The sequence below is a fragment of the Hylobates moloch genome, unplaced genomic scaffold (assembly GCF_009828535.3).
Source record: "Hylobates moloch isolate HMO894 unplaced genomic scaffold, HMol_V3 SCAFFOLD_16, whole genome shotgun sequence".
Classification (NCBI taxonomy): Eukaryota; Metazoa; Chordata; class Mammalia; order Primates; family Hylobatidae; genus Hylobates; species Hylobates moloch.
In genome coordinates this window covers 58,003,593-58,013,086 of record NW_026652291.1, presented here as the reverse complement: position 1 = coordinate 58,013,086, position 9,494 = coordinate 58,003,593, and the positions used below count along the sequence as shown (strand labels likewise).

Below are 9,494 nucleotides of genomic sequence, written 5' to 3'. Positions count from 1 at the left end.
GGCAGGTGGATCACTTGAGGCCAGGAGTTCGAGACCAGCCTGGCCAACATGGTGAAACCCCGTCTCTACTAAAAATACAAAAATTAGCTGGGCGTGGTGGTGAGCGCCTGTAATCCCAGCTACTCAGGAGGCTGAGGCAGGAGAATCGCTTGAACTCGGGAGGCAGAGGTTGCAGTGAGAGTGAGCTGAGATCGTACCATTGCACTGCAGCCTGGGTGACGGAGCAAGACTGGATTCCCAGCCCCCCCCCCCCACAAAATGTATGAAAGCAAATTGTGCCCTGTGCATCCAGAGCACCTGTCATCGTGATTTCCTGAGGCTGTGTCATGGGCAGGCGTCCTTAACCTCGGCAAAATGACTGAGACCTATCTCAGATACGTCCTTTTTGGTTTACAGGACGTTTTGCAGTCGTGGAAAATTATGCAATATCTTCGCGTTTTGTCTATACCGCTTATACTTCTCTTCTTCTTTTTTGTGTTTACAGAATGAGTTTTCTTTCCCCTTTCTGTAAATTTTCCGCTGATCCTAAAATAGACGTCGCCAAGCTTCCTTCTCAGATTCAAAGCAAGAATGATAGAGAGTGAGAGAAATCATATTTTACCCCAACACAGGGCTCCGTGGTATAACAAGGATTTTTAATGAAAAACCCTTTGATGCCAGGAGCGGTGGCTCATGCCTGTAATCCTAGCACTTTGGGAGGCTGATGCGGGCAGATCACGAGGTCAGGAGATTGAGACCATCCTGGCTAACACAATGAAACTCTGTCTCTACTAAAAAAAAATACAGAAAAAAAATCTGGGCGTGGTGTCAGGCGCCTGTAGTCCCAGCTACTCGGGAGACTGAGGCAGGAGAATCGCTTGAACCCGGGAAGCGGAGGTTGCGGTGAGCCAAGATGGTGCCACTGCACTCCAGCCTGGGCTACAGAGTGAGACTCCGTCTCAAAAAAAAAAAAAAAAAAAATACGGCTAAGAAACATGTTTTGGGGCAAAATATGTTGTTTTTTTCTCTTTGTCTTGTAATGTTTGCCAGAGTTAGGTTGGAAAGTAAGTCATGATATATAGGGTTAAATAAATTCAATTTGATGAGAATTTATGGTTTGTAGGGCTTGCCTCCCCAGGCCTCTTAGACAGGAATTTGGGCAAGATAAAAAAAAGTCAGAGGCCTGGTGTGGTGGCTCACGCCTGTAATCCCAGCACTTTGGGAGGCTGAGGTGTGCAGATCACTTGAGGTCAGGAGTTCAAGACCAGCCTGGCCAACATGGTGAAATGCTGTCTCTACTAAAAATACAAAAATTAGGCAGTAGTGGCACGTGCCTGTAATCTCAGCTACTCGGGAGGCTGAGGCAGGAGAATTGCTTAACCTTGGGAAGTGGAGGCTGTGGTGAGCTGAGATTGCGCCACTGCACTCCAGTCTGGACGACAGAGTGAGACTCCATCTGAAAAAAAAAAAAAAGAAAGAAAGAAAAAAAAGAAAAAGAAGAAGAAGCTGGGTGCAGTGGCTCAGTGGCTCATGCGTATAATCCCAGCACTTTCGGAGGCCGAGGCAGGTGGATCACGAGGTCAGGAGTTTGAGACCAGTCTGGCCAACATGGTGAAAGCCCCGTCTCTACTAAAAATACAAAGAAAATTAGCCAGGCGTGGTGGCAGGTGCCTGTAGTCCCAGCTACTCAGGAGGCTGAGGCAGGAGAATCGCTTGAACCCAGGAGGTGGAGGTTGCAGTGAGCCGAGATCGCGCCACTGCACTCCAGCCTGGGCGACAGAGTGAGATGCGGTCTCAAAAAAGAAAAAAAAAAAGAAAAAAGAAAAAAATCAGAGTTCAGTCCTCACTAGAAATCATATATTGCTCCTCAACAGAATTCATCTTTCCCCCCAACCCTATAACTTTGTTTTTTTTTTGTACCAGGATCCAATCTCGTATCCTTTCTGTAGCCTCAACGTGGTGTACAAGCTTTGAACCCAGAATCTTGTGTATACACATTATATAAATGTGTAAATCTGGCTGGGTGCAGTGGTTCACGCCTATAATCCTAGCACATTGGGAGGCCGAGGCAGGCAGATCACCTGACGTCAGGTGTTTGAGACCAGCCTGACCAGTGTGGAACAACCCTGTCTCTACTAAAAATACAAAAATTAGCCAGGCGTGGTAGCGCATGCATATAATCCCAGCTTCTGGAGAGGCTGAGGCAGGAGAATCAGTTGAACTTGTAAGGTGGAGGTTGCAGTGAGCCGAGATCGCGCCATTGCACTCCAGCCTGGGCGACAGAGGGAGACTCCATCTCAAAAAAAAAGAAAACAAAACAGAAGTGTATATCTTTTCTCTTATTAATCAATCTGCCTCATGTCTGTCATTTACAGCAAACCTATAGGGGACCAAGAGCTTTCAGTCCCCAAGAAGAGCTTCTTGAGTTTAAACCAAAAATTTAAAGAGCGAAATCCGGCCGGGCGCGGTGGTTCACATCTGTAATCCCAGCCCTTTGGGACGCGAAGGTGAGTGGATCATTTGAAGTCAGGAGTTCTAGACCAGCCTGGCCAACATGGTGAAACACCATCTCTACTGAAAATACAAATATTAGCCCGGTGTGTTGGTGGGCACCTGTAATCCCAGCTACTCAGGAGGCTGAGGCAAGAGAATCACTTGAACCCGGGAGGCAGAGGTTACAGTGAGCCGAGATGGCATCACTGCACTCCAGCCTGGGCAACAGAGCAAGATGCTGTCTCCAAAAAAATAAATAAATAAATACAAAAATTAGCTGGGCATGGTGGCACGTGCCTGTAATCCCAGCTACTCAGGAGGCTAATGCAGGAGAATTGCTTGAGCCCGGGAGGTGGAGGTTGCAGTGAGCGGAGATCGCGCCACTGCACTCCAGCCTGGGCGACAGAGTAAGATGCTGTCTCAAAAAAAAAAATACAAAAATTAGCCGGGTGTGGTGGTACATGCCTGTAATCCTAGCTACTCAGGAGGCTGAGGCAGGAGAATTGCTTGAACCCAGGAGGCGGAGGTTGCAGTGAGCAGAGATCGCACCACTGCACTCTAGCCTGGGCGACAGAGCAAGATGTTGTCTCAATAAATAAATAGATTAGCTGGGCTTGGTGGTGTGTGCCTGTAATCCCAGCTACTCAGGAGGCTGAGGCAGGAGAATCACTTGAACCCGGGAGGCAGAGGTTACAGTGAGCCGAGATGGCGCCACTGCACTCCAGCCTGGGTGACAATGCAAGACTCTGTCTCAACAAAAAGAGTGAAATTTGATTTAGCACACCTATAAAACACCCAACAAGCTGTCCAAATCCAGATTCTTAGGACCCCAATCTGGGTGGTAACTAAAATGCTTCATTTCTGTCTTTTTATAATTTGTAATAATTTAATCTTCTTTTTATACACAAGGAATGGGGGCTCTTACGATGTTGCCCAGGCTGGTCTGGAATTCCTGGCCTCAAGCAATCCTCTCTCACCTCAGCCTTCCAAAATATTGGGATTACAGGCGTATGCCACCATGCCCAGCCTTAAACGTTTTATTTATTTATTTATTTATTTATTTATTTATTTATTTATTTATTTCGAGATGGATTCTCACTGTGTCACCCAGGCTGGAGTGCGATGGTGCAATCTCAGCTCACTGCAATCTCGACCTCCCAGGTTCATGCGATTCTCCTGCCTCAGCCTCCCAAGTAGCTGGGATTACAGGTGCCAGCCACCACACCCGGCTAATTTTGGGTATTTTTAGTAGAGACGGGGTTTCACCATGTTGGCCAAGCTGGTCTCGAACTCCTGACCTCAGGTGATGGCCTGCATCGGCCTCCCAAAGTGCTGGGATTACAGACATGAGCCACCATGCCCAGCCTTGTTGGTGTTTTTTTTAAAGAGACATGGTCTGACTTACTCAGGCTGGTCTTGAGTTCCTGGCCTCAAGTGATCCTCCTGCTTGGCCTCCCAAACTCCAGGGATTATAGGCATGAGCTACCATGCCTACCCTTTTTTTCAATGTTTTTTTGTTTAACAAAATCATATATATATGCTTATATATGTTTATAGAGAGAGATATTGTGGAAATTTTGCTGTATTAAAAAGCTTAATGCAAAATATGATTGCACAACCTATATAACTGTAAATTAATAAAATTTAGAATGTCTGGTGTATAGCATATTTGAAAGCTCTTTAACAGAAGATGAAAAATTCCCTTTTGAAAGAATATTCTAGGCCAGGCATGGTGGCTCACGCCTGTAATCCCAGCACTTTGGGAGGTGAGGCGGGTGGATAACCTGAGGTCAGGAGTTCGAGACCAGCCTGGCCAACATGGTGAAATCCTGTTTCTACTAACAATACAAAAATTAGCTGGGCATGGTGGTGGGCGCCTGTTATCCCAGCTATCTGGGAGGCTGAGGCAGGAGAATCACTTGAACCCAGGAGGTGGAGGTTGCAGTGAGCCAATATTAACCCAGATTCCCAAACTATAACCTGTGAAAATTGTAGATTGTTTACTTGCATTGATTCAACTTTTAATTGGCAGCACTGTATTCTACTAGTGAGAGCAAGAGAGGGCATGTGGATCCCTGTGTCCATGGACCGACCGTGGGAGGCTTCGCCATCCATCCATATTTTAACTGAAGTATTAAAAGGAGTTCTAAATAGATCCAAAAGATTCATTTTTACTTTGATTGTGGTGATTATGGGATTAATTGCAGTCACGGTTACGGCCGCTGTGGCAGGAGTTGCATTGCACTCTTCTGTTCAGACAGTACACTTTGTTAACAATTGGCAAAAAAATTCTACGAGATCGGGGAATTCACAATCTGGTATTGATCAAAAATTGGCAAATTAGATTAATGATCTTAGACAAAATGTCATTTGGATGGGAGACAGGCTCATGAGCTTAGAACATCATTTTCAGTTACAGTGTGACTGGAATATGTCAGGTTTTTGTATTACACCCCAAGCCTATAATGAATCTGAGCCTCACTGGGACATGGTTAGATGCCATCTACAAGGAAGAGAAGATAATCTTACTTTAGGCATTTCAAAATTAAAAGAACAAATTTTTGAGGCATCAAAAGACCATTTAAATTTGGTGCCAGGAACTGAGGCAATCACGGAAGCTGCTGATGGCCTCACAAATCTTAACCCGGTCACTTGGGTTAAAACCATCAGTAGTTCCACTATTGTAAATTTCATATTAATCCTTGTGTGCCTGTTCTGTCTGCTGTTAGTCTGCAGGTGTACCCAGCAGCTCCGAAGAGACAGCGACCATCAAGAACGGGCCAAGATGCAATGGCAGTTTTGTCAAAAAGAAAAGGGGGAAATGTGGGGAAAAGAAAGAGATCAGATTGTTACTGTGTCTATATAGAAAAGGAAGACATAAGAAACTCCATTTTGATCTGTACTAAAAACAATTGTTCTGCTTTGAGATGCTGTTAATCTGTAACTTTAGCCCCAACCCTGTGCTCACAGAAACGTGCTGTATCAAATCAAGGTCTAATGGATTAAGGGCTGTGCAGGCTGTGCCTTGTTAACAATGTGTTTGCAGGCAGTATGTCTGGTAAAAGTCATTGCCATTCTCCATTCTCTATTAACCAGGGACACGATGCACTGCAGAAAGCCGCAGGGACCACTGCCCAAGAAAGCCTGGGTATTGTCCAAGGTTTCCCCCCACTGAGACAGCCTGAGATATGGCCTCATGGGAAAGGAAAGACCTTACATCCCCCAGCCCGACACCCATGAAGGGTCTGTGCTGAGGAGTAGTGAAAGAGGGAGGCCTCTTTGCAGTTGAGATAAGGGGAAGGTTTCTGTCTCCTGCTTGTCCCTGGGAATGAAATGTCTCAGTGTAAAGCTGATCATGAGGTAGGAGAAAACCACTCTGTGGCTGGAGGCGAGATATGCTGGCAGCAATACTGCTCTGTTACTCTTTGCTACACTGAGATGTTTGTGTAAAGGGAAACATAAATCTAGCCTACATGCACATCCAGGCACAGCACCTTTCCTTGAGCTTATTCATGATACAGATTCCTTTGCTCACGTTTGCCTGCTGACCTTCTCCCCACCATCACCCTGTTGCCCTGCCACACTCCCCTCGCCAAGATAGTAAAAATAGTGATCAATAAATACTGAGGGAACTCAGAGACTAGCACTGGTGCAGATCCTCACACGTTGAGTGCCAGTCTCCTGGGCCCCCTGTTCTTTCTCTGTACTTTGTCTCTGTGTCATTTCTTTTCTCAGTTGCATCTCCACCTGACAAGAAATACCCACAGGTGTGGAGGGGCAGGCCCCCTTCACATATTGGCCAGGCTGGTCTCAAACTCCCGACCTCAGGTGACCCCCCCACCTTGGCCTCCCAAAGCATTGGGATTACAGGTGTGAGCCACCGCACCCAGCCCACTAATTTTTTCTCCTACTGTTTTTCCCTCCGTAGTCTCCTTTGTGGCCTTGTCTTCCTCTGCTTCTTTCTTGTGTTTTTTGGTGCTATTGTAGGTCCTCCTGTCTTCTATGCACTCTCTAGGTGATCTTATCCATAACCATGGTTATCAAATCTGTATCTCCATTTTTGAACTTTCTCCTGAGCTATACATCCATGGATCCAACATCCTATGCCACATCTCCACTCTGATATCCCATAGGCATGCCAGTCTTGATAGGGCTAAGCCTGTTGCTTCTCTCCTCTGGTCTTCCTCTAGAAATGGCACCCCCTATACTTCAAGCCAGAAAGTGGGGCTTCATCCTTGACAACTTCCTTCCGTATACACTCTAAATCAATCAAATCCTAAAAGCTACCAATGGTTCTTCTTACTTATCTCATGAATCCATCCACTTTTCACCAATCCATTGGTCAAGGATATACTCAGGAACTTACCGTTTCTTCTGTTACTGCAACAGTCTTCAGATTTGTCTATTGGCTTCATTTTCTACTGTCTATGCTGTCACTGCTGTGATCCTTCTACAACACACATCTGAGATTGCCACTCTCCTAATTCTAAATCCTTCAGTTGTTTTCCACTGCTTTCAAAATGCAATGCAATGGGCCGGGCACAGAGGCTCACCCCTGTAATCCCAGCACTTTGGGAGGAGGCCGAGGAGGGCAAATCACCTGTTAGGAGTTCAAGAACAGCTTGGCCAAGATGGCAAAACCCCATCTCTGCTAAAAACACAAAATTAGCCAGGCATGGTGGTTGCCTGTAATCCCTGCTACTTGGGAGGCTGAGGCAGGAGAATTGCTTGAACCTGGGAGCGGAGGCTGCAGTGAGACAAGATTGCGCCACTGCACTCCAGCCTGGGCAACAAAGCTAGATTCCATCTCAAAAAAAGAAAAAAAAATGCAATGCAATGGTTTCATGACCTGCCACAACATGGCCCTGCCTAGCTCTTCTTACTTGCCATTGCTCCTCATTTTCCCCTGCCCTCCCCACTCGACTGAACAGCTCTCAGTATCTCAAATTCATCATGCTCTCTTCTACTCCAGACTTTTGCTCATGTGGTTCCTTCATTTCCAACATTCCCACTTTTCCAACATTGACCTTCCCTTAGCTCATTTCCAACATTGACCTTCCCTTAGCTCAACTGCTAAGGTCTTGCCTCCAGGTGCCACCTCTTTCACCTTCTTCAGGAACCTTTTTTTTTTTTCTTTTTTTGAGACAGGGTCTCACTGTGTTGCCCAGGTTGGAGTGCAGTGACATGCTCACAGGTCATTGCAGCCTCAATCTCCCAGCTCTGCTGGTAAACAGATGGGCCTCTCTGGACCCCAGTTTCCAAAGGTTGAAGATCAAGACAATAGCTTGCAATTCCCTACATTTGTTAGGATTGTATGAGGGGTCCTTCCAGCACTGTCCTAGTATGGTGCTCGGCTAATGGAAAACCAATCTGTGTAACTTGGACTAGTTTTATTCCTACCTTATTTGGGAATTATAAGAATATAAAGGTATAAGCTTGTAAAAATATAAAGTTAACAATCTGACCCTCACTTGGGAATCATAAAATTACAATCTGATAACCACTTTACTTGGAAATTATGGTCAGCCCTCTGTATCCTCAATCAACCTGGGACTGAAAATATTTGAAAAAATTACAATAACAAAAAATCATACAAATAAAAAAGCACAGTGTAACATCTATTTACATAGCATTTACATTGTATTAGGTATAAGTACAGCAGGTCCTGGAATAACATCATTTCATCATTTTGCTTGGTGGTTTTCTTATAATGATGAGAAAAAAATAGATTTCTGGCTGGGTCCACTGTCACATTTTATTCATGTCTGTGTGGATTTTCTGTCTTCTGGTGTCTTGTTGCATCCCAAAGCCATGCAGTGCACTTTAGGTGAATTGGTGCATCTACATGGTCTCAGTGTGGGTGTGGGTGTGTGTGAGCGCGCCCTGTGAGGTGCCCTGAGTTGGAATAAGCCGGTAAAAACGATCTCACTTTTATTAATCTTTATTTTTCTCTAAGGGAGAGGGATAGAGGGTGTTTAAAAAAAAAAAAAGCTTTTTCTTTGAGACAGAGCTGTGCTCTGTCGCCCAGGCTAGAGTACAGTGGCATGATCTCGGCTCACTGCAACCTCTGTCTCCTGGGTTCAAGCGATTCTCCTGCCTCAGCCTCCCGAGTAGCTGAGAATACAGGCATGCACCACCACAACCAGCCAATTTTCTGTATTTTTAGTAGAGATGGGGTTTCACCATTTTGGCCAAGCTGGTCTTGAACTCGTGGCCTCAACTGATCTGCCCACCTCAGCCTCCCAAAGTGCTGGGATTATAGGCGTGGGCTAAAAATCTTTTTAAAATATATACATGGCTCACACTTACTTCAATGTTTAATATTAGAAGTGTTTTGGTCTTTATTTAGAAGTTTAGGGGCGATTTTGTGACCACAGATATGTTGTAGGAACTTCACTCATATCAATTAGCCTGTGGTCAAACTGGTTTCCTTACAGTCATTTGGCTTAAAGTTTCAGTTTCCAAAAACCCCTCCACGATGTTAGGTGAGGACTTAGGGAATGGAGATGACCTAAGTATACGACGGGAAGATGTGCGTAGGTGATACGCAAATACTATTTTTTTGTTTTTAACCAAGGACTTGAGCATCTGTGGACGTGGGTCCCTTGGAGGGGCCCTGGAACCAATCAGGATTATAAAATCCTTTTAAGGTTTTAAGAAGAGCATTGTTATCTCTGTGGTACTGACGAAGCCCCGTAAGCTCACCGAGATTAAGTGCCCCTGCCTAAGGTTACAAAGCCTCTTATCCTCAGGCCACCTCCAGTACAGCAAATTCAAGCCCTCCCGTCTAAACTTGGCGCCCTGAGTACCAAGGGTCACCTCGGCCTTTCAGGCTGAAGGAAGGGAGGCAGAGAGTCTCAGAGCAGGGTCTGAGCCCCACTCCGCACCCCACCCACTGTCTGGCACAGCTAACCAAACGAAAGTGCCCGAAGCCATGACATCCCAGCTGGCGGCTCGCAGGCCCTCGCCCTCCGCACGTCACGGCCGCCGGGTGCAGTGCCCCCTAGGGGCCCCCTGCGGAC

The 9,494-nt window shown here is 45.9% G+C and overlaps 1 long non-coding RNA gene across 1 annotated transcript; it reads left to right on the top strand.

Annotated features, from left to right (window-relative positions):
- The first annotated feature begins 946 nt into the window (after positions 1-946).
- LOC116485037 (uncharacterized) lies at positions 947-5,342 on the top strand. Its single transcript, XR_004252731.2, has 2 exons — positions 947-2,486; positions 5,202-5,342. It is a non-coding gene; the product is annotated as an uncharacterized LOC116485037 (long non-coding RNA).
- Positions 5,343-9,494: the final 4,152 nt, after the last annotated feature.